The sequence below is a fragment of the Eleutherodactylus coqui genome, chromosome 5, assembly GCF_035609145.1.
Source record: "Eleutherodactylus coqui strain aEleCoq1 chromosome 5, aEleCoq1.hap1, whole genome shotgun sequence".
Taxonomy (NCBI): domain Eukaryota; kingdom Metazoa; phylum Chordata; class Amphibia; order Anura; family Eleutherodactylidae; genus Eleutherodactylus; species Eleutherodactylus coqui.
Window position 1 is genome coordinate 37,020,295 of NC_089841.1, and position 25,352 is coordinate 37,045,646.

The 25,352-nt window shown below is 47.9% G+C and overlaps 1 pseudogene; it reads right to left on the minus strand.

Annotated features, from left to right (window-relative positions):
* Positions 1-25,352, minus strand: part of LOC136629224 (zinc finger protein 585A-like) — a 161,154-nt pseudogene that overhangs the window by 20,764 nt on the left and 115,038 nt on the right.

Sequence of the window (25,352 nt, forward strand, 5' to 3'; positions counted from 1 at the left end):
TACCAACAAAAGACAGCAAGAAACACGATTAGAATACAGATGTGGTTCCTGTACTCGTATATAGAGGAAATGTATTGCCTGTGAAGATTTACCTCATGAAATGAGTGACTATATGGAGGACGGCTCTCAGGGAAATAAACTGTTGTTTTAGTTTACCGTTCATTCCTGCCCCCCGGAGTTCCTTGTTGCCACAGTAACACCTGCTCTACAAGTACCACACTGATACTATCATCCAGGGGAAAGGATCTTCCCCCAACTTTTATTTCTCTCCATTTCATTGATATTTGCCTGGGGCCGGTTGGGGGCCGGTGCAAGGGCTGGCGTCACAAACTGATTTATTACCATCATTCTCTACTGTATCACGAGTAGCGTTGTTTAAAGTCTTACGCCTAATGTTGTGTCGTCCGTTGTGGGGAATAGCAGAGCCACCGCCACTACCATTCCCATTCTGGCACACCCTATTGCAGCCTCAATGCAGATTACAATAGAGGCGATTGGGACGGCTGTGGGCCCGCTTGGAGTCTCGGGCCCGGCACGGTCGCCCCAATTGCCCCTATTATAATCCGCCATTGGACCCTGCTCTCCTCACCCCTGTAGCGGTGTCCGGACAGCCTGTAAATGAAAGTCCAAGTCCTGCGGCCGGCATAGCAACAAGGGAAACATGATTGGAGCTAGCTTATGTGATTCGCATTGCTATGCCGACTACAGGTCCGGGACTTTCATTTATAGGCTGCCTGGAAACCGATACAGGTGTGAGGAGAGCAGAACCTCCATTGGAGCCCCTGGTAATCACTCAAGGAGCCCCTAGGGCTGTTTAGACAGTTATAATAAAAGTTATATTTTAGGGGTGTGTTTAATGACATTTTTCAATACTTAAACTCCCCTTCGGCTACTATGTGTTTTGAGCCTAAGTTTGGCACATTGTGAAAAAAGTGCTGTCTGGCAGCAACTTACTTCACAATCTCCATTCAGAACCCAATGGGACACATTTTTAAAAGGTTTCATGACAGTTTTTGACATAAAAAAAAAGTTGCAAATATTTGCAGAAGCGGGAATTTGCACAAAAATGTGAGACTTTAGACCTTTTGGAGACGCCCCTGCTACTTTTTCAAACAGTGGGTGGGGCTTCTAGTGAGAGGGCACGGCCAAACCGGCCGGCAAATTTATGTATAACTTATGCCAAAACCTTGTGTAAATTATAATAGTAATTTACGCCTGGCATAAGTTTCTGAAGAGGTGCCTGGAGGTGCCGAGATGCGCTGAACACATGAAGAGGAGTCTGGCCCCTCATGCATTCAGTGCACCGTGCAAAATTATACTAAGCCCAGCATCACAAAAACCTGGCTTAGTAAATTGCCCCAATGATGTGAGGCTGAGTGTCCATGTGTACAGGAGGTTGAGCGTTTTGCTCAGTTAGTGAATGTGTATGACCAGCTTAGAGGGGATTTCCAGGGGTCTATGTTACGGATGACCTATCCTCAGGAGAGATCATCAGCATCAGATTGGTGGAGGCCTACAACCGGTAGCTCTGGGAGGATTTGGGAAATAAGAGGGTAAGAGAGGTCCTTCCCTTATCGGGTTCTTGATTATTCTGAGAGGTGGTTTGTATAAGGAGTTTGCAAATTTTAATTGTCCTCATAAGTTATATTGTGGATTTAGAGGGTTTTGCCTCCGTGACTTCTTGCTCTACTTTCCCTTGTGGTAGAATCTCTCTTTCCAAGCCCTGTTGACTATTCAGTATAGTGATTTCTGTGGCACCTGTATACAATAAGCTGGTCCAGCAGGTCAGATATTAGAAGGAATCTGTCAGCCCATAAATGTTGTCCAAGCTGCAGGCAGCCAGTAGATGGCGATCCCTTAAACTAACGTGCCTGAGTGTGACTGGTGGCCACAGTACACAAATATCATAGCCACACTGAGATGTAACCCATTAGTGCAGTAACCCGCTAGTGTGAGATGCATGACGCGGGTATAACGGATCTGGCTCTGTGACCTGACTCAACCACCCTTTCCTCAACCCATTAAACACGCTACAACTTCTAGCTTTGGATAAATTGGCCACAGCAGCCATTTATTAACAATTTGTAAAGACATCATAGAAATAAGTAACCCATCAACCAACCAATCCCATGATAGAAAAGGACGAGGCGGGGGGGCGACAGCCACCTCCCCCCCCCCTTGGTCATAGAGTGTGTGGTGGAGTCTATCCGCCCCCGCCTTCACTCCACTTCACATTTCTGCTGACTCCAAGGACCCCCCCCTTTTAACCGCTGCTATGACAATATACTCACTACCTCCCCCCACCCCCTACCCTAACTAAACCCGTGAACCCCGATTACTATAAATAAGGGCGGGTGGGCGGGACTTTCTCTCTGTCCTGCGTCTTCTTCCCTCAGCTCCTTCACGGTCCGTTGCTGCCTGTAAGTGACTCCTCCCACTGTTATTCCTGCACTTTCTTTCAGCTTTCCCGCACTTTACTAACCCTTTTTCTTACCCAGCAGCCTCACCTTCTATTAACCCCTACCCTTCCTGTTAACCCTGTCATGTGCTGCCTACATCTATAGCCCTGCGTGCTCCTATTCCGGTGCTTGTATAGTGGTGTTATAACTGTAAGTGTGACTAGTTATTACATTGGTCATACACGAGATAAGCATTGGCCAGAATGGAACCAATTAATTGTATGTCCGATCATTCATATGAACAGACCAACGTCAGCATGTCAGATTAAACTGGCAGATCAGCGAGAGGTCTTGTGCAAAGTGACAGATGATAAGCTGCATGTGTCTGGTCACTCCACACATGTAGATTGTCCTAACAAAAGATGAAAGACTCCAACCTGACAGATGACGTTTGGCAGACAGTCTTCTGCCGGCCATCATGAAATACAATTTGTATATAATTTTTTAAATGATGGTCGGCCAAAATGGTCAAATTTTATAGGTCATTAGTAGAGATGAGCGAGCGTACTCGGAAAAGCACTACTCGCTCGAGTAATTTGCTTTATCCAAGTATCGCTGTGCTCGTCCCTGAAGATTCGGGTGCCGGCACGGAGCGGGGAGCTGCAGGGGAGAGCGGGGAGGAACGGAGGTAAGATCTTTCTCTCCCTTTCTCCCGCCCGCTCTCCCCCGCTCCCCGCTGCGACTCACCTGTCAGCCGCAGCGGCACCCGAATCTTCAGGGACGAGCACAGCGATACTCGGATAAAGCAAATTACTCGAGCGAGTAGTGCTTTTCCGAGTACGCTCGCTCATCTCTAGTCATTAGTCATAGTGCCCTGATGACTGGGGGCCTGCATCTAATAAGGAAAGTGAGGTGTAGACAGCAGCACAACCACACAGTCCATAAGGAAAGGAGACACAGGCGGTACATGATCAGATCAGTAGGTCTGGACTTGAAGACCCTCCAACTGCTAGCATATAGGTATTGTAGATCAGCAAACAGCATGCAGGACAAAGACTTTTAACAGGTCAAAACGTTGCAGCACTTCTTTGTAACTGATGGAGTAATAAAGGAGCATGATTCTATCATGCAAAGAGTATGCTGAGTTCCTGTGTACTGATCAACAATACTTACCTACCTACAATGCCCTAGTGACTGGGGGCCCGCAGTCTTATATATCTACTTCCACTAACAGGCTTACAGAATGAACCAGCTGGGAGGACGGGGCCCGGGCTGCAGGATCTGTCATCCCCAATAATCCCAGAGACCACAGAATAACATATCTGCAGCCGCTGACTGAGGAGAATCTGTGACTCCTCTCTGCTGTATTTAGTGGTTACTACTCACCTGGGCGGTTACCTGTAGGAATCCCCTTTTTACCCCGCTGATCGCCCCTCACATTTGTATCTGTAGTATTAATATCAGTCAGATCTTCATCCTGATACAAAGGCTGTGAGACAAATATTGTAGAAGTCAGCAGATGGTTAGAGAAGTCGTTTGGTAGGTTTTACATGACAAGAAAAGCACATTGTCTCAGTGGAGGAGATCAGCGGCTACCAGACACATCCGCTGCTTGTCTCGGGGGAAATAAAGGAGCAGATAGATATAAATCCAATCTGTTGGCTCCTTATTCCCACCAGCATTCTCCACTGCCAGAAAACTGGGCGAAGATCCGACAACATGTAATGTCTCTGGTCAGCGGTAATCCTGCCATCTCCACCGGCCTCATCACACAAGTAGAAGACATCTAATAAGACTGAAGACAAGAGCTTCACAGCCTTCTACAGATCAGAGGGACATCTCCATCTACCTGGTGGTCCTGTGGATGAAGAGGACGGGGACATCTCTCTGGTGGGCTTCTCTTATGGGATGGAACTGGAGGAAACACAGACAGACACTGAAGTCATTCTTTACATACAGATAATAAAGTCCCCATGTATTTAGTCCTGTCTATTACCTGGTGATGGGAGCGTCTGGTGGTCCTCCATCATGGCGTCCTTGTACAGATCCTTGTGTCCTTCTAGATACTCCCACTCCTCCATGGAGAAATAGACAGCGACATCCTGACACCTTATAGGAACCTGACAACACAATATAGAGTCATCACCCAGAAGCCTGCAGTGCTGTTACTGTATAATGTCCCAGCATTCCCTGCGGCGTCACCTCTCCAGTCAGCAGCTCAATCATCTTGTTGGTGAGTTCTAGAATCTTCTGTACATTGATGTCCTCATGTATCAGGGGGTGAAGTGGGGGCCAGGTGATTGGGCTCAGGGGTCTCTCCCATCCATCACACACAGGGGCCCGACAGCCATCACTAGAGGTCTTCTTCACTACTGTGTAATCCTGTAAATGGGGAGACATTAATAAATATCACTGAAGACATTTCCAGAGTCCATCACCTCTCCAGTGACATCATCTGTTATTACCATAGATAAGAATGATGTAATGTGACATCATCAGAATCTCTCCCCTCTCCAGTGACATCATCTGCTATTACCATAGATAATAATTGTGTAATGTGACATCAGAATCTCTCACCTCTCCAGTAAGCTGGAAGATGATCTCTCGGAAGAGATTTACTAAACTTTTGGCCATCTTGTTCATGTCTTCCTTCATCTTTGAATAGTCAGTTCGGAAAATTCTGTTGCACAGATAAGATCAAAAGATGTTCATATATTGAAGGGACCTGAAGGAAAAGAAGATGAGCCAATGTGAGAGCGACGGAAATGTAAAAAAACAACAAGAACTCAAGAAAAGGGTAAAACTTTAAGACGTTAGCCATTAGAGATGAGCGAGCACCAAAATGCTTGGGTGCTCGTTACTCGAGTCGAACTTCCCGCGATGCTCGAGGGTTCATTTCAAGTAACGAACCGCATTGAAGTCAATGGGCGACCCGAGCATTTTTGTATTTCGCCGATGCTCGCTAAGGTTTCCATTTGTGAAAATCTGGGCAATTCAAGAAAGTGATGGGAACGACACAGCAACGGATAGGGCAGGCGAGGGGCTACATGTTGGGCTGCATCTCAAGTTCCCAGGTCCCACTATTAAGCCACAATAGCGGCAAGAGTGGGCCCCCCCCCCCACCCAACAATTTTTACTTCTGAAAAGCCCTCATTAGCAATGCATACCTTAGCTAAGCACCACACTACCTCCAACAAAGCACAATCACTGCCTGCATGACACTCCGCTGCCACTTCTCCTGGGTTACATGCTGCCCAACCCCCCCCCCCCCCCCCGCACGACCCAGTGTCCACAGCGCACACCAAAGTGTCCCTGCGCAGCCTTCAGCTGCCCTCATGCCACACCACCCTCATGTCTATTTATAAGTGCGTCTGCCATGAGGAGGAATCGCAGGCACACACTGCAGAGGGTTGGCACGGCTAGGCAGCGACCCTCTTTAAAAGGGGCGGGGCTATAGCCCACAATGCTGTACAGAAGCAATGAGAAATATAATCCTGTGCCACCGCCATCAGGAGCTGCACACGTGGGAATAGCAATGGGGAACCTATGTGCCACACACTATTCATTCTGTCAAGGTGTCTGCATGCCCCAGTCAGACCGCGTTTTTTTTATAAATAGTCACAGGCAGGTACAACTCCGCAATGGGAATTCCGTGTGCACCCACAGCATGGGTGGCTCCCTGGAACCCACCGGCTGTACATAAATGTATCCCATTGCAGTGCCCTGGACAGCAGAGCTAACGTCAGATTAAATGCAGGTGGGCTTCGGCCCACACTGCATGCCCCAACCTGACCGGGGTTTTTAATTCATAGACACAGGCAGGTACAACTCCCTACTGTGAAGTCCCTGTGGACCGACAGCATGGGTGGGTGCCAGGAAGCCACCGGTGGTACATAAATATATCCCATTGCATTGCCCATCACAGCTGAGGTAATGTCATGTTTAATGCAGGTGGGCTTCGGCCCACACTGCATGCCCCAGTCAGACTGGGGTTCTTTAGAAGTGGACACATACAGTTACAACTCTGTGTGGACCGACAGCATGGGTGGCTCCCTGGAACCCACCGACGGTACATAAATATATCCCATTGCAGTGCCCAGCGCAGCTGATGTAACGTCAGCTTTAATGCAGGTGGGCAAAAAATTAATTGGATTACACTGTAGGCGAGGGCCCCAAAAATTGGTGTACCAACAGTACTAATGTACGTCAGACAAATTGCCCATGCCCAACCGAGAGGGCAGGTGAAACCTATTAATCGCTTTGGTTAATGTGGCTTAATTTGTAACTAGGCCTGGAGGCAGCCCAGTTAAAATAAAAATTGGTTCAGGTGCAAGTTTCAACGCTTTAATGAGCATTGAAACGTATAAAAATTGTTTACAAAAATTATATGACTGAGCCTTGTGGGCCTAAGAAAAATTGCCCGTTCGGCGTGATTACATGAGGTTTCAGGAGGAGGAGCAGGAGGAGGAGGATGAATATTATACACAGATTGATGAAGCTAAAAGGTCCACGTTTTTGATGGTGATAGAGAACAATGCTTCCATCCGCGGGTGCAGCCTACGTATTGTTTAGGTATCGCTGCTGTCCGCTGGTGGAGAAGAGAAGTCTGGGGAAATCCAGGCTTTGTTCATCTTGATGAGTGTAAGCCTGTCGGCACTGTCGGTTGACAGGCGGGTACGCTTATCTGTGATGATTCCCCCAGCCGCATTAAACACCCTCTCTGACAAGACGCTAGCCGCAGGACAAGCAAGCACCTCCATGGCATACAGCGCGAGTTCAGGCCTGATCTCCGCGCCTCCCCTGCTACCTGGCCCTCGGAACTGCGCCTTCTGCCACTAGCGCTGTCGGATGGGAATTTAACCATCAGCTTGTCCGCCAGGGTCCTGTGGTATAGCATCACTCTCGAACCCCTTTCCTCTTCGGGTATGAGAGTGGAAAGGTTCTCCTTATACCGTGGGTCGAGCAGTGTGTACACCCAGTAATCCGTAGTGGCCAGAATGCGTGTAACGCGAGGGTCTCGAGAAAGGCATCCTAACATGAAGTCAGCCATGTGTGCCAGGGTACCTGTACGCAACACATGGCTGTCCTCACTAGGAAGATCACTTTCAGGATCCTCCTCCTCCTCAGGCCATACACGCTGAAAGGATGACAGGCAAGCAGCATGGGTACCCTCAGCAGTGGGCCAAGCTGTCTCTTCCCCCTCCTCCTCCTCAACGCGCTGAGATATAGACAGGAGGGTGCTCTGACTATCCAGCGACATACAGTCTTCCCCCGCCTCTGTTTCCAAGCGCAAAGCGTCTGCCTTTATGCTTTGCAGTGAACTTCTCAAGAGGCATAGCAGGGGAATGGTGACGCTAATGATTGCAGCATCGCCGCTCACCATCTGGGTAGACTCCTCAAAGTTTCCAAGGACCTGGAAGATGTCTGCCAACCAGGCCCACTCTTCTGTAAAGAATTGAGGAGGCTGACTCCCACTGCGCCGCCCATGTTGGAGTTGGTATTCCACTATATCTCTACGCTGCTCATAGAGCCTGGCCAACATGTGGAGCGTAGAGTTCCACCGTGTGGGCACGTCGCACAGCAGTCGGTGCACTGGCAGATGAAACCGATGTTGCAGGGTGCACAGGGTGGCAGCGTCCGTGTGGGACTTGCGGAAATGTGCGCAGAGCCGGCGCACCTTTACGAGCAGGTCTGACAAGCGTGGGTAGCTTTTCAGAAAGCGCTGAACCACCAAATTAAAGACGTGGGCCAGGCATGGCACGTGCGTGAGACTGCCGAGCTGCAGAGCCGCCACCAGGTTACAGCCGTTGTCACACACGACCATGCCCGGTTGGAGGCTCAGCGGTGCAAGCCAGCGGTCAGTCTGCTCTGTCAGACCCTGCAGCAGTTCGTGGGCCGTGTGCCTCTTCTCTCCTAAGCTGAGTAGTTTCAGCATGGCCTGCTGACGCTTGCCCACCGCTGTGCTGCCGTGCCGCGCGACACCGACTGCTGGCGACGTGCTGCTGCTGACACATCTTGATTGCGAGACAGAGGTTGCGTTGGAGGAGGAGGAGGGTGGTTTAGTGGAGGAAGCATACAACGCCGCAGATACCACCACCGAGCTGGGGCCAGCAATTCTGGGGGTGGGTAGGACGTGAGCAGTCCCAGGCTCTGACTCGGTCCCAGCCTCCACTAAATTCACCCAATGTGCCGTCAGGGAGGTATAGTGGCCCTGCCCGCCTGTGCTTGTCCACGTGTCCATTGTTAAGTGGACCTTGGCAGTAACCGCGTTGGTGAGGGCGCATACAATGTTGCGGGAGACGTGGTCGTGCAGGGCTGGGACGGCACATCGGGAAAAGTAGTGGCGACTGGGAACTGAGTAGCGCGGGGCCGCCGCCATCATGTGTTTGAAAGCCTCCGTTTCCACAACCCTATACGGCAGCATCTCCAGGCTGATAAATTTGGCTATGTGCACGTTTAACGCTTGAGCGTGCGGGTGCGTGGCGGCGTACTTGCGCTTGCGCTCAAACACTTGCGCTAGCGACGGCTGGACGGTGCGCTGACAGACATTGGTGTATGGGGCCGAGGACAGCGGAGGTGAGGGTGTGGGTGCAGGCCAGGAGACGGTAGTGCCTGTGTCCTGAGAGGGGGGTTGGATCTCGGTGGTAGGTTGGGGCACAGGGGGAGAGGCAGTGGTGCAAACCAGAGGCGCTGAACGGCCTTCGTCCCACCTTGTGGGGTGCTTGGCCATCATATGCCTGCGCATGCTGGTGGTGGTGAGGCTGGTGGCTCCCCGGCTGATCTTGGCGCGACAAAGGTAGCACACCACTGTTCGTCGGTCGTCTGCACTCTCAGTGAAAAACTGCTACACCTTTGAGCACCTCGGCCTCTGCAGGGTGGCATGACGCGAGGGGGCGCTTTGGGAAACAGTTGGTGGATTATTCGGTCTGGCCCTGCCTCTACCCCTGGCCACCGCACTGCCTCTTCCAACCTGCCCTGCTGCTGCACTTGCCTCCCCCTCTGAAGACCTGTCCTCAGTAGGCTTAGCAAACCAGGTGGGGGTCAGTCACCTCATCGTCCAGCTGCTCTTCCTCCGAATCCTTTGTGCGCTCCTCCCTCGGACTTACTGCCCTTACTACTACCTGACTGATAGACAACTGTGTCTCATCGTCATCGTCCTCCTCACCCACTGAAAGCTCTTGAGACACTTGCCGGAAGTCCCCAGCCTCATCCCCCGGACCCCGGGAACTTTCCAAAGGTTGGGCATCAGTCACGACAAACTCCTCCGGTGGGAGAGGAACCATTGCTGCCCATTCTGGGCAGGGGCCTGAGAACAGTTCCCGGGAGTCTGCCTGCTCCTCAGAATGTGTCATTGTAATGGAGTGAGGAGGCTGGGAGGAAGGAGGAGCAGCAGCCAGAGGATTCAGAGTTGCAGCAGTGGACGGCGTAGAAGAATGGGTGGTCGATAGATTGCTGGATGTACTTTCTGCCATCTACGACAGGACCTGCTCACACTGCTCATTTTCTAATAAAGGTCTACCGCGTGGACCCATTAATTGTGAGATGAATGTGGGGACGCCAGAAACGTGCCTCTCTCCTAATCCCGCAGCAGTCGGCTGCGATACACCTGGATCAGGAGCTCGGCCTCTGCCCACACCCTGATTTGGGCCTCCGCGTCCTCGCCCACGTCCACGTCCTCTAGGCCTACCCCTCAGCATGCTGTATTACCAGTAGTGCAGAAACAGAACGCTGTAATTAAATGTGCCGCTTATTGGCCTGTGGTTGGAGGCTGACTTCGCTTACGGAACGCACAGCAGAGCCAGGAAAGAATTTTGCGCAAGCCTGCTGTAACACTTAGCTGGCTGCGTATGAATTAGGACAACTACCCCCAGCAGAGACGCAGTACACTGAGGACGGTCACAGGCAGCCCAAATAGAATTTTTTCCCCCAAATTATTTTGGAAAAGCCCACTGCCTATATAGACTGTATATGTCTTCTGTCCCTGCCTCACCACTACTGGCCCTGGACTATGTAAAATTACTGCAGGACGCAATGCTCTGGACGCAATGCTCTGCACGGCCGAAAAAAAAAAATGTGCAACACTGCTAAAAGCAGGCTCAACAGTACGGCACACGGTCAGATGTGGCCCTAAGAAGGACCGTTGGGGTTCTTGAAGCCTAAAATAACTCCTAACACTCTCCCTATAGCAGCTCCGGCAAGACATCACTTTCCCTGAACAATGTCAGAACGCATCTGTGGCGAGCCGCGGGAGGGGCCGATTTATATACTCGGGTGACACCTGATCTCGCCAGCCACTCACTGCAGGGGGGTGGTATAGGGCTTGAACGTCGCAGGGGGAAGTTGTAATGCCTTCCCTGTCTTTCTATTGGCCAGAAAAGCGCGCTAACGTCTCAGAGATGAAAGTGAAAGTAACTCGAACATCGCGTGGTGCTCGCCTCGAGTAACGAGCATCTCGAACACGCTAATACTCGAACGAGCATCAAGCTCGGACGAGTACGTTCGCTCATCTCTATTAGCCATCCTTCATCATAATAGTATGTACCGCATCACCCTGCTCCATAATAGTATGCACCGCTCCACCCCGCTCCATAATAGTATGTACCGCTCCACCCTGCTCCATAATAGTATGTACTGCATCACCCCGCTCCATAATAGTATGTACCGCATCACCCCGCTCCATAATAGTATGTACCGCTCCACCCTGCGCCATAATAGTATGTACCGCATTACCCCGCCCCATAATAGTATGTACCGCATCACCCCGCCCCATAATAGTATGTACCGCATCATGCCGCCCCATAATAGTATGTACCGCATCACGCCGCCCCATAATAGCATGTACCACTTCCCCCCTGCCCCATAAAAGTGTGTACCGCTCCACCCTGCCCTATAATAGTATGTACCGCATTACCCCGCCCCATAATAGTATGTACCGCATCACCCCGCCCCATAATGGTATGTACCGCATCACCCCGCCCCATAATAGTATGTACCGTATCACCCCGCTTCATAATAGTGTGTGCCGCTCCACCCTGCCCCATAATAGTATGTACCGCTCCAACCTGCCCCATAATACGGTAGTATGTACCGCTCCACCCTACTCCATTATAGTATGTACCACTCCACCCTGCACCATAATAGTATGTACCGCATCGCCCTGCTTCATAATAGTATGTGCCGCTCCACCCTGCCCCATAATAGTATGTACCGCTCCACCCAGCCCCATTATAGTATGTACCGCTCCACCCTGCACCATAATAGTATGTACCACTCCCCCCTGCCCCATAATAGTATGTACCGCTGCACCCCATACCATAATAGTATGTACCGCTCCACCCTGCCCCATAATAGTATGTACAGCTCCACCCCGCATTATAGTAGTATGCACCGCTGCATCCCGCCCCATATTAGTATGTACCACTCCACCCTGCACCACAATAGTATGTACCACTCCACCCAGCACCATAATAGTATGTACCACTCCACCCTGCCCCATAATAGTATGCACCGCTCCACCCAGCCCCATAATAGTATGTACCGCTCCACCCTGCCCAATAATAGTATGTACCGCTCCCCCCTGCCCCATAATAGTATGTACAGCTCCCCCCTGCCCCATAATAGTATGTACCGCTCCACCCTGCGCCATAATAGTATGTACCGCTCCACCCTGCGCCATAATAGTATGTACCGCTCCACCCTGCGCCATAATAGTATGTTCCGCTCCACCCTGCCCCATAATAGTATGTACCGCTCCACTCTGCCCCATAATAGTATGTTCCGCTCCACTCTGCCCCATAATAGTATGTACCGCTCCACCCTGCCCCATAATAGTATGTAACGCTCCCCCCTGCCCTATAATAGTATGTACCGCTCCAACCTGCCCCATAATAGTATGTACCGCTCCACCCTGCCCCATAATAGTATGTACCACTCAACCCTGCACCATAATAGTATGTACTGCTCCACCCTGCCCCATAATAGTATGTACTGCTCCACCCTGCCCCATAATAGTATGTACCCCTCCACCCTGCCCCATAATAGTATGTACCCCTCCACCCTGCCCCATAATAGTATGTACCGCTCCCCCCTGCCCCATAATAGTATGTACCGCTCCACCCTGCACCATAATAGTATGTACGGCTCCACCCTGCCCCATAATAGTATGTACCACTCCACCCCGCCCCATAATAGTATGTACCACTCCACCCCGCCCCATAATAGTATGTACCGCTCCCCCCTGCCCCATAATTATATGTACCGCTCCACCCTGCCCCATAATAGTATGTACCCCTCCACCCTGCCCCATAATAGTATGTACCGCTCCACCCTGTCCCATAATAGTATGTACCGCTCCACCCTGCCCCATAATAGTATGTACCGCTCCACCCTGCGCCATAATAGTATGTACCGCTCCACCCTGCACCATAATAGTATGTACCGCTCCACCCTGCACCATAATAATATGTACCGCTCCACCCTGCCCCATAATAGTATGTACCGCTCCACCCTGCCCCATAATAGTATTTACCCCTCCACCCTGCCCCATAATAGTATGTACCGCTCCACCCTGCCCCATAATAGTATGTACCGCTCCCCCCTGCCCCATAATGGTATGTACCGCTTCCCCCTGCCCCATAATAGTATGTATCGCTCTAACCTGCTAAACACAGAGCATCTACTGAACTAGGAGAGAAGAGGAAGAAAGTGGCTGCTATTTGTCACCTCACAGCTGGGATGTCTTATCTCACACAGGAAGTGAAGGCACTGACAACCAATCAGGCTGAACCAGAAAACCCAAACAACCAATGAGGTTGAATCACACAAGCCAAACAACCAATGACATTGCTGGAATTGTGAATCAGAACCAATGAGGTTGCTGGAATTGCTGCATAGTGCTGAACTGGGGTTTAATATAGATATATGTGAGCTGGACAGCAGCCATTTGCTTTCAGGACCTGTGATGATGTCACTGTCATGTGATCAGTCACGTGTGTGGGAGGAGTCAGGGATCACATGACCAGGGAGTGATCACTATATATAAGCCCTCATGTCCACTTGTACGCATGGATTTCTCATGGTGATATCTGCTGTGGATGCTCTGTGTGTGATCTTAAAGCTGCCCTTTAAGTGTCTGCGGCCGCCCGCGGAGTGCAGATTATTGACAATCTTCACGTGAAAAAACGCAGTATTCCAGAAATAGAAACCAACCGCATGACAAACCCCTTTTCACTGATCCTTCAACACCCAAGAGCCATCTTCACTTTGCTTTTGGCATTGAACAGAGCACCATGGTTTTGTCACCTGCTCGCAGAACAGCATATATTGCACTTATCATCTATGATTTGGTATTGGACGATGATCTGTCGGAGGAGGAGGAGGAGGAGGGAGAGCCCCAGCGCAAAAGATGCCGAGTGTGAACAAGTCTATCTTCACTACTTCCACAAGTAAATTGTAGATCCCCATTAGGATGAGCTCCATGCCTGGCAATGCCATCCAGTGTGCTACTTGTGCAATGTATGCAGTCCTTGATCAGCCGATCGAGGGTACATACTGTTGCGCAAGATGCGTGCACATCGAACATTTAGAAGCCCAAATTCTGGATCTAAATGGGCAACTGGCTACACTGAGAGCCATTGACATCATGGAAAGGAGTTTGGTGCTCACTGAGCAGGCACTCGCTGGGGTAGAGGCGGGGGCGGATGGTAGTACGGAAGTGCAGGGGGAGCAGGCAAGAAGCTGGGTGACAGAAAGAAGGAGGGATAGAGGGAATAGATCCAGGGAGGCTAGTCCTGAACTGGCACAACCCAACATGTCTGCAACGTTGGCAGATGAGGGGGATGCCATTACAGAGCCAGCACCACTGCAGCACGACACGCCCTCTGAACGCCAGGGGGATGACTGCTCCAGTGAGACGGGGATGGGGAGCGCAGGGCAGGCTACACAGGTTCTAGTGGTGGGGGACTCAATTATTAGGGGGACAGAGAGGGCAATCTGCCATAAAGACCGGGATCGTCGAACGGTTTGTTGTCTTCCTGGCGCTCGAGTTTGACACATCACGGATCGGATTGACAGATTACTGGGAGGGGCTGGTGAGGATCCAGCAGTCATGGTGCACGTTGGCACCAATGAACAAGTTAGAGGTCAATGGAGGGCCCTCAAAAATGATTTCAGGGACTTAGGGTCCAAGCTCAGGGCAAGGACCTCCAGGGTAGTTTTCTCGGAAATACTACCTGTACCTAAAGCCACACTAGAAAGGCAGCAGGATCTTAGGGAGGTAAACAAGTGGCTCCGGAGTTGGTGTAAGAAGGAGGGATTTGGGTTCCTGGAGAACTGGGCTGACTTTGCGGTCGGCTACAGGCTCTACCGTAGGGACGGGCTGCATCTTAATGGGGAGGGTGCAGCTGTGCTGGGGGAAAAGATGGCTAGAAGGCTGGAGGAGTGTTTAAACTAGGGACTGGGGGGGAGGGTAAATTGAGAAATAGTGGGGTAGCCAGTGTAATTAGCGATCCGGGTCCAAGCAAAGGGAATGGGGGACGAGCAGAGGGTGGGGTTAGTACAGTTAGAACTGATAGATCAGCCATAAGTACGAATAGCAACAAAACAAATTTAAAAAACAAAAAAAATGATATAAATTGTATGACCACGAATGCACGAAGTCTGATCGGTAAAGTGGGTGAGCTTGAAGCGAGAATGACTGATGAAAGCTATGATATAGTCGGAATTACTGAAACATGGCTTGATGATAAGTGCGATTGGGCGGTGAATTTGCAGGGGTACAATCTCTTCAGAAGAGACCGAAGGAACCAGAAAGGGGGAGGGGTATGTCTGTACGTCAAATCGAACTTGAAGCCGAGGCTACGGGAGGATATAGGGGTAGGAGACGAACAGGTGGAATCTCTGTGGGTAGAAATACAGGGAGGAAAAAATAACAAAATCCTGATAGGGGTCTTCTATCGACCACCAAAAGCAACAGAAGAAACTGAAGACTTACTACTAAGGCAGATAGAAGAGGTGTCAAAACGAAACAAAGTAATTATCATGGGGGACTTTAATTACCCAGATATAACATGGGAGAATGAAACCTGCAAATCTCACAGGGGAGATAAGTTCTTGAGAGTAATTAAAGACAATTACCTGAACCAACTTGTGCAGGAACCAACAAGAGGGAGGGCCATTCTGGACCTAGTACTAACTAACAAACCGGAACGTATAAAGGGCGTGCAGGTTGAGGGGCACTTGGGGAACAGCGACCACAATATAATCAACTTCCAGCTGTCAATCAATAGGAAGCCTTATCGGGGAGAGACAAAGAAACTAAACTTTAGTAAAGCAAAATTTGATGAGCTTAGAACTACTATCGGTAACATTAATTGGGACAACATCCTCAAAAATATCAGTACGGAGGAAAAATGGGAAAAGTTCAAAAGGATCCTAATCGCCTCATGTGAGCAGTTCATTCCCTTTAAAAATAAAAGAAACTCAGCTAAAAGGAAACCAATGTGGCTCAACAAGACAGTACGAGGGGCAATAAACGAAAAGAAGAAAGCGTTCAAACTACTAAAGCAAGAAGGCAGCGAAGAAGTGCTAAAATCATACAGGGAAAAAAACAAAATATGCAAAGATACGATCAAAACTGCCAAGGAGGAAGCAGAAAGACGGATCGCAAAAGAGAGCAGAAACAACCCGAAGCTATTTTTCAACTACATAAACAGCAAAAGGATTTGCAGGGAGAGCGCTGGCCCTTTAAAAAACAATGCAGGAGAAATCATTGATGATGACAAAGGGAAAGCAAATCTACTAAACAGTTTCTTCTCAAGTGTGTTCACCAAAGAAAAGGAAATGCCACACGAGATGCAGGGGAATAAAACGAACCCCTCACAAAATATCTCATACCTAATGCAGGAGGAGGTGCGGAAGCGTCTAAAGAAAACTAAGATTGATAAATCACCGGGCCCAGATGGATTACACCCAAGGATACTAAGGGAACTAAGTGACGAGATAGCTAGGCCGCTATACCTAATATTTCTAGACACTATCAAGACCGGAGTAGTACCATTGGACTGGCGCATAGCCAACGTGGTTCCAATTTACAAAAAAGGGAGCAAAAGTGAGCCTGGTAACTACAGGCCAGTAAGTCTCACTTCAGTAACGGGAAAAATTTTCGAGGGGACTCTGAGAGACGCCATCGATGAGTACCTCAAGGAGATTAAGGGAATAACTCCTCACCAGCATGGATTCATGAAGGGTCGCTCATGTCAGACAAATCTGATCAGTTTCTACAATGAAGTAAGCTCTAAGCTGGACCAGGGAGAATCTATTGATCTTGTATATCTGGACTTCTCTAAAGCCTTTGACACCGTGCCACATAATAGGCTAATATACAAAATGAGGCAGCTTGGACTGGGCGAAAACGTGTGTAAGTGGGTAAAAAATTGGCTCAACGATAGAAAGCAGAGGGTGGTAATAAATGGTTCGTACTCTGATTGGACCACAGTCGCTAGCGGGGTGCCACAGGGTTCAGTATTAGGCCCCACTCTGTTCAACATATTTATCAATGACCTGATAGAGGGGCTGCACAGCAAAATATCAATATTTGCAGATGACACAAAATTATACAATATAATTAATGCAACGGAGGACAATGTGCGGCTACAAACGGACCTGGACAAACTGGGGGCTTGGGCAGGAAAATGGCAAATGAAGTTCAATGTTGAAAAATGTAAGACTATGCACATAGGCAGGAGGAACGGATGTCACCAATATTCACTTAATGGGGTACCACTAGGGAAAGGTGAGATGGAAAAGGATCTGGGGGTATTAGTGGATAATAGACTAAACTGGAGTAACCAGTGCCAGTCCGCTGCTGCAAAGGCAAATAAAGTCTTGGGGTGCATCAAAAGAGGTATAGGGGCGAAGGACGAGAACATTATCCTTCCATTATATAAGGCACGTGTCAGACCTCACATGGAATACTGTGTACAATTCTGGACACCGGTGCTCAGGAAAGATGTCACAGTGCTTGAGGGGGTTCAAAGAAGGGCAACTAAACTAATACATGGAATGACGGGACTGGAATACCCCGAGAGGTTATCAATATTGGGACTATTTACTCTAGAAAAAAGAAGGTTAAGAGGCGACCAAATAACCATGTATAAGTACATGAGGGGACAATACAAGGATCTCTCCCGCGATCTGTTTACACCCAGGACCACGACGGTAACAAGAGGACATCCGCTACGATTAGAGGAAAGTAGGTTTCATCACCAACACAGAAAGGGGTTCTTTACTGTAAGAGCAGTTAGACTGTGGAACTCTCTACCAGAGGAAGTGGTGATGGCAAAATCCATAGAGGAGTTTAAAAGGGGACTTGATGTCTTTCTGGAGAAGGATATTACAGGATATAAATATTAGGTTAAGTGTCAATCCTGGTATATAGGCAGGTAGGAACTATTAGGGGTTGATCCAGGGAACAGTCTGATTGCCATTAGGGAGTCGGGAAGGAATTTTCCCCCCAAAAGGGCTAATTGGCTTCTGGCCTTGGGGTTTTTTGCCTTCCTCTGGATCAACACAGTAGGACAGACAGGCTGGACTAGATGGACAATGTCTTCATTCGGCCTTACATACTATGTTACTATGTTACTATGCATTTGGGTAACCCAATCGTCCAGCAGCGTCCGCAAAAGGGGCATTTTGCAAGTCTTTACGCTGGTCTGAGGAGACAGAATGAAAAATGTGTCGCTCACTGCAGAATGAACATGGATCGCTTTAACAAGCCTCTTGCTCTGCTGCAGCCGCACCTTAACTATCGGGATACTTACACACGGCCCTGCCTCACCCCTGAGGGGCGTCTGCTTGTCCCCCTCCGATGACATTATGTTTGTTAGTTTACCCTTTGTTTTCTTGCTGGATACTTGTTTTGTTCGTTCTTGTAGTGTTCATTTTTGTTCTTGCTTTGTTCTGTGTCTCTTGTAATATCTAGAGATGAGCGAATCTACTCGGTCCGGGTGTTTTTGCACTCGAGCCCCGCTTTTTCCGAGTAACTGACTACTTGGACGAAAAGATTCGGGGGGCGCTCGACAAGTATTTTACTATGCAAGATGAATTAAAGATGGAGTTTTAATACCTACGAAGACTATCAACTTATCTTATTGACACCCCTGATGCTGTTGGTCTACCGTTTATCTGAAGAAAGTGTACTGGATGTGGGGTCTACATCTGAACTCAGCTTTGCATCTAACGCCCGGTCAATAGCTCTAGTGACTATAATTGTCTCCTATTGTGGAAGTGCCGCAACAACCTGTTTATGCCTTAGACTGTTACAATTGGACCCATAGCTGCGAGCACCCACTATGAGCTTGGGCATACAAAGTGTGGAGGAAGTGGGGGCACCTCAAGTTACGAACATCTTTGCATACTCCAATGATGCGACACTTATATTATCGGGATTAACCCCTTAGTGACGAAGCCTGTTTGCGCCTTAGTGACGGAGCCAAATTTTGGAAATCTGACATGCGTCGTTCAACATAGCATAACTCCGTAAAGGCTTTACATATCCAAGTGATTCTGACATTGTTTTTTCGCCACATGTTGTACTTCATATAGTTGGAAAAAATAGATGGATAGTATTTATGAATATTTATTAAAAGTGCCAATATTGGCAAAATTTTGAAAAAATTGTCTTTTTTCACATTTTCAACTGTAATTACGCAAATATGTGCAAACATACTGTATGTACAAATTTTTGCTAAGGTATATATTTCCATCTGTTAACTTTATTCTGAATGCACATTTGAAAAACTTTCGTGTTTTTTTTTAACCATTTAGGAGACATACAAATTTAACATTACTTTTCAGCTTTTTGAGAAACCCTCTGTTTTCCTGCACCAAGGCAAGATTGCAAAGGCTCATAGGTGTCAGAATGATAGCTACCCCCACAAATGACCCCATTTTAAAAACTACACCCCTTAATGTATCCACTGAGGGGTGTCATGAGTATTTTGACCCCATAGTTTTTTTTCAGGAGTTAATGCAATTTAGAAGAGAAAAAATAAAAATTCACAGTTTTGCAAATATGTCATTTTAAAGACATATTTTTTTCCTATAGTGCACATGAGAATAAGGAGTGACACCCCAAAATGGATCCCCCTGTTTGTCCTGTTTCCAGAAACATACCTATTGTGGCCCTAATCTTATGTCTCGATGCACAACGGGGCCCTAAATGAAAGGAGTAGTCGGTGGCTTTCAGAACAGAAATTTAGCTTGAAGGCTCCTTAGGCCCCATATCACACTTGTAGAGCTCTTGAGCGACCAAAACCATTGAGGACCCCCACAAATGACCCCATTTTGAAAACTAGACCCCTTAACGAATTTATGTAGGGGTGTATTTTGACTCCACAATTTTTTGAATGAATTTGAGTAATGGAGGAGGAAACAAATCACAATTTTCATTTTTTTGCCAAGCATGTAATTTTAATAAAAAGTTTTTTTGTGCAGCGAATGTATGAATTAAGACTTGCACCCCAAAATGGATACCTCTGTTTGTCCTGCATTCAGAAACATACTCATTGTAGCCCCTATCTGCTAACTGGGGACATGGTGAAGCATGTAATGGAGAGAACACCCATTGGATTTTAGGGCACAACTGAATAAATTCCAGGCCTCATTGCTCACTTGTAGAATCATTAAACTGCCAAAACCATTGAGGACCCCCACAAATGACCCCATTTTGTAAACTAGACCCCTTAACGAATTCCTCTAGGGGTGTACTGTGTATTTTGACTCCGCAATTTTTGAATGAATTTGAGTAAAGCAGAAGGAACAAAATCCCAATTGTGATTTTTTTAGGTGATTGTGTCTTTTTAATAGAAAGGGTTTTTGTACAGCGCACATATGAAGACTTGCACCCCAGAATGGATACCCCCGTTTGCTCCGTGTTCAGAAACATAGCCTAAGTGGCCCTAATCTTATGTCTGGATACACAACGGGGCCCAAAATAAAAGGAGTAGTCGGTGACTTTCAGAACAGAAATTTTGCTTGAAGGCTTTTTAGGCCCGATAACACACTAGTAGCACCTTGGAACGACCAAAATCATGGAGGGACCCCACAAATGACCCCATTTTAAAAACTAGACCCCTTAATGAATTCATCTAGGGGTGTACTGTGTATTTTGACTCCACAATTTTTGAATGAATTTGAGTAAAGCAGAAGGAACAAAATCCCAATTTTGATTTTTTTAGCTGATTGTGTCATTTTTTTTTCCATAAATTTGTAGTTTTCATGAGTTTTCTTTGTTTTAAGCAAGGAAAACTGGGGAGACATACCCCAAACTTTATAGCGCTAGTTGTTCTGTGTTCAGCAATACCCCCATTATAGGTCCAATTTGCATACAGGACACATTGCTAGGCCTATAATGGAGGACCACCTATTGGATTTCAGGGCGCAACTAAATAAAAATGACTCCCTAAAAAGCAAACCCCCCCCTCCTTTTGGCGTTTCAGGACAATAAATTATAGGGTGGCATAAGTGATAAAGAAATTAAAAAAGTAAAATTAATAATGTAAAACGGTGTGATACATTTCGAAACGGGTAATTACAAAGGCCAGGGTGGGATAGGCACGTGGGGCAATAAAAACACGTATCCCTCCTCCTCCCTTGCTTTGAGCAGACGCGACACCCTTTTTGAGCGTATTTTTTGCCCGCAGTTTCAGGGATGGGGTGCATAAAATGGCGCTCTGTGAGCCTTCGCACCTCCTCGGATTCCAATGCATTTCCAGGTGTGGTGGTCTCAAATAAAAGATGTTCGATGAGCTCCTCCTGAAACTGGAGGAAGCTCAGCGTGCCCCCAGATAACTTATAGACGATGTGCGCGTTATAGGTAGCGATCTGTATTAGGTAGATCGCTACCTTCTTATACCACGCACACGTTTTTCTTTTTACCAGGTATGGTTGTAGGCGCCTGGTCGGATAAATCGACCCCCCCCCCATAAATTTGTTATAATCAGTCACACAGACCGGTTTTATTTTCTGCGTTGCAGCCCCCCTCTCCCTTACTGCAACGCAGGCGTCTGTGTGAATGGTCTTTTTTCTCGCACCACTTTATCGCAAGTAAGGGGTCCTTTGCCAGCGTGTAAGACGCTCCTTTGTCCACGCGTCTGGAAACTAGGGGTTGTAGGAACCCTACTACATTTCTGCGCACCGTTCTGCAGGCACCTGTGTCTGCGTTATGTAATGCCTTAAACAGGGGGATGCTGGTGTAGTAGTTGTCCGTGTAAATGTGGTAGCCTTTATTTAAAAAAGGGCCCACAAGCTCCCACACGAATAAAAAAATCGGATGTATATCCGCTCGCGCTTTCACAAATTTTATATAGTTTAACACCATATCTAGCGTGTTTTGATGGAATGAGCTGGCGAAAAGATAGACGGCCCTTGAAGCTCATGAGCGACTCGTCGACCGCCAAATTTTTCTCTGGGGTATAAATGTTTTTAAAATAATCTTTTAATAAAATAATAAGGGGCCTCAACTTGAACAAGCGGTCATACTCGGGGTCATTTCTGGGGGGAATTTGCGTATTATCGGCGAGGGGGAAAAATCCATTGGTGTTTTTGAACTGCTGGCGCGGCATTACTGACGCAAACACAGGTGTTGCGTGAACGGCGCTAGCAGACCAATAGGACCGTAAAGATGTTTTTTTTACGAGTCCCATAAGAAGTACAATTCCCAGGAATTTTTTTACTCCTGGGATGTCAATGGGGGTCCACATCCTGGAGTATAACGACGCGGGGTGCGCGGTAATATACTGTCCGGCATAGGTGTTTGTCTGCCGGACAATAAGATCCAGGACGGCATCACTTATAAATAAATTTAAAAAATGAAATAGAGTAAAATTAGCGACCTCCGCATTTATGTCAGGCAGTGCGGTAAATGCGGGGCAAAAATAAATCTGCGTTAATCCACGCAGTGGCAGGCGCCGCCATGCTTGGCCCTGTTGCCCCAACAACTACCTCAGCCTCCATAGCGCTAGAGGCTGAGTCGTCGCTTAAAAAAAATTTCGCCCCCGAGTCACTGGTAGCATCGCTACCAGAACTTGAAGCGATGAGCATCGCGTACGCTTGCTCTGCGGTATAGCGCCTATGATCCATTTTATAAATTTTTTATTAAATGGACGTAAAAAAAAATGATTGGGGGTGATTAGGGTATGAGGGGTGGCGAAGACAGGGTGAGGAGATAGACAAAATAAAAAAAAATATTTCCTCCCCCCCCCAAAATTAAAAAAAAACGGACGCGGGTATAGCGGGGTAATAAGGGTACGAGGGGCGGTAATTATGGGACGACGGCTGTTTTTTTTTTTCTGTGTTTTTCACTCAATATCGGACATGATTTTTCGCTGCTATCTCTCTCCTGGAACAAATCGCTCTGGGGTCTTTAGGGACGTTTGGGGACTATTTTCATCTCCTCTCACGAATCCGATCCGTGAGGAGAGATGAAACTTATACATTTTTCAACTTTTTTTTAACTTTTCCATGATCGCCGCTATCCACGGGATAGCGGCGATCACGGAAGCGGGGACCGTTTACCGCGGTCCCCACTGACATCTACTGGCGCCCGGCTATCTGTAGATCTGTATATCTGTATCTGTACCGGCTACCACCGGTAAACGGCGATCGCGGGTCCGGGAATCAGTCACCACGGCCCCGGGCGGCATCGCCTGTCTCTCTGCGACCTGCAGGTAGCCGGGAGATGGGAAAAATTTTAAATTTCCCGGGCGATTGCCGCTTCTGCGCATGCGCCGCCACTTTTCTCCTGGCGCGCATGCGCAGAATACACCGGAGGGCCGCCGACATCGCCGGGGACCTGGGTGAGCAGTTTCAGCGCCCCCCCATGGTTGCGATCCATGAGGGGAGCTGAAACTTTATCTTTTTTTAACTTTTTATTTACTTTTTTGCGACCGGCGCTATCCATTGGATAGTGCCGATCGCAATGCCGGGGGGGGGACTGCCCGCAGCCCGAGATGACAGCTCCATGCTGTCGGCTACCTGCGGGTACCGACAGCATGGAGCTGTTACGTCCAGAGCCTGAGGGGCATTAATCCAAAGAGGACGCATAAAACTACGTCCTCTAGGATTAAAGCCCACTTAGGCGGGACGTAGTTTTCAGATGGGGCCGTTGTTAAGGGGTTAAGAGAGATTTTAATCAATGTTGTGTTGGTGATTGGCTATTTATGTCTATATATACCATGGGTAAGGGGGTGTGTGTTTAGAGCAGCTTGAGAAAGCCCCTGACAATCGGGTCGAAACGTCGCTGTTATATGACCGCGGAAATAAAGGTATTTTTTTCACTTTTAAACGAAGCTACTTTCTGCTACATTTCTGGCATCTATGAATCCACCTCTGATGCTGCTTCCGCTGAGCCAATGAGAGGCAGCAGTCACTCACCCATTCATGAATTCATGTGAGTAAGCCCTGCCTCTGATTGGTCAGGCTGTGACCAATTTTAAAGCCCCCGGGGATTTTAAAGCCCCGCCGCCTGAATAGTGCCGAGAAGCAGTTCAGGAGAACTGACAGCGGCCACGGCTGGACTCCGGCTGCAGCGGAAAGGTGAGTATACAATTTTTTTTTTCATTTTAACACATTTTAGGATGAATTGCAGGGAAGGGCTTATATATTTAAACCCTTCCCGACAATTCATCCCGCGCTCGCCCGCAGCGCATTGCTTTCAATGGAGCCGGCTGTATTGCCGGCTCCATTGAATGCAATGCGCTGGACAGCTCTGGCCCGTTTCTAATGAAATGGGCAGATTTTCGGGCGATTTTTTTCGGCCGATTTTTCGGCGCCAGTCACGCGATTTGCGTATGTGCATCCATCATGCGATGCGCAAATCACGCGAAAAAACGCCCGTGTGACTAAGGCCTCAGTCAGTCACTCTGTCTCTCAGAAAAAATGCGATAAAAAGCGATCAAAAAGTTGTATCTATTCTGAATTATTACCAACGTAAACTACAGGACATCTCGCAAAAAATGAGCCCTCGCTCAACTATGTTGATGGAAATATAAAAACGTTATTGCGCGAAAAAGATACAGCAGAAAATATTTAAAAATTACATGTCTGGAAAAAAAAATACAGGTACTACAGCAAAAAACAAACTATACACGTTTGGTATCGTAGTAATCGTACTAAGCCTCAGAATAAAGTTAGCATTTTTGTTGCAGTTTGTGTGCCGTAGAAACAAGACGCACTGAAAGATGGTGGAATGTCATTTTTTTTTTTTTTCATTTTACTCCACTTAGATTTTTGTAAAAGCTTTTCAGTACATTATATGGTACATTAAATAGCATTATTGAAAAATACAACCTGATCCGCAAAAAACAAGCCCTCATACAGCGATGTTGATAAATAAAGGAGACATGATTTCTCAAAACGGGGGAAGGAAAAAAAGCAAAGGGGAAGAAAATAAAAGGGGCCGCGTCATTAAGGGGTTAATATAATGTACTAACTTCTTTCTCTGAGTTATTACAATGCAGGGATACCACATGTGTAATTTTTTTTTTCTTTTTTACAAAGTCAAAAGGGAGAAAGTGTTTTTATTTTAATTTTTTTTTACATTTTTGTCCTTTGGGGGGGACTTCCATAGAAACCCATCAGGACCCTCTGATCACATTCAAGGGGTCCAATGGGGACATCCCTTTACATGCCGCAGTTGCAAAGACTGCGGCATGTAAAGGCTTAACACAGCAGAGATCAGAGGTTTTCGCCATTCTCTGCTGTGTAAGAGCTGGTGCCTGGTTATCCTCTGACAGCCAAGCACCAGCTCTCCCTGCCACAGAGACTGGCTTCTGACAACCCGATGGTCTCCATGGCAACCTGTAAACAAAGCAGTGCAGGAGTTTGAAATTAGAAATGGGAGATTGCCGACAGATCGGTAATATCTCCCTGCTTCTTATTTCAAAGTCCTGCACT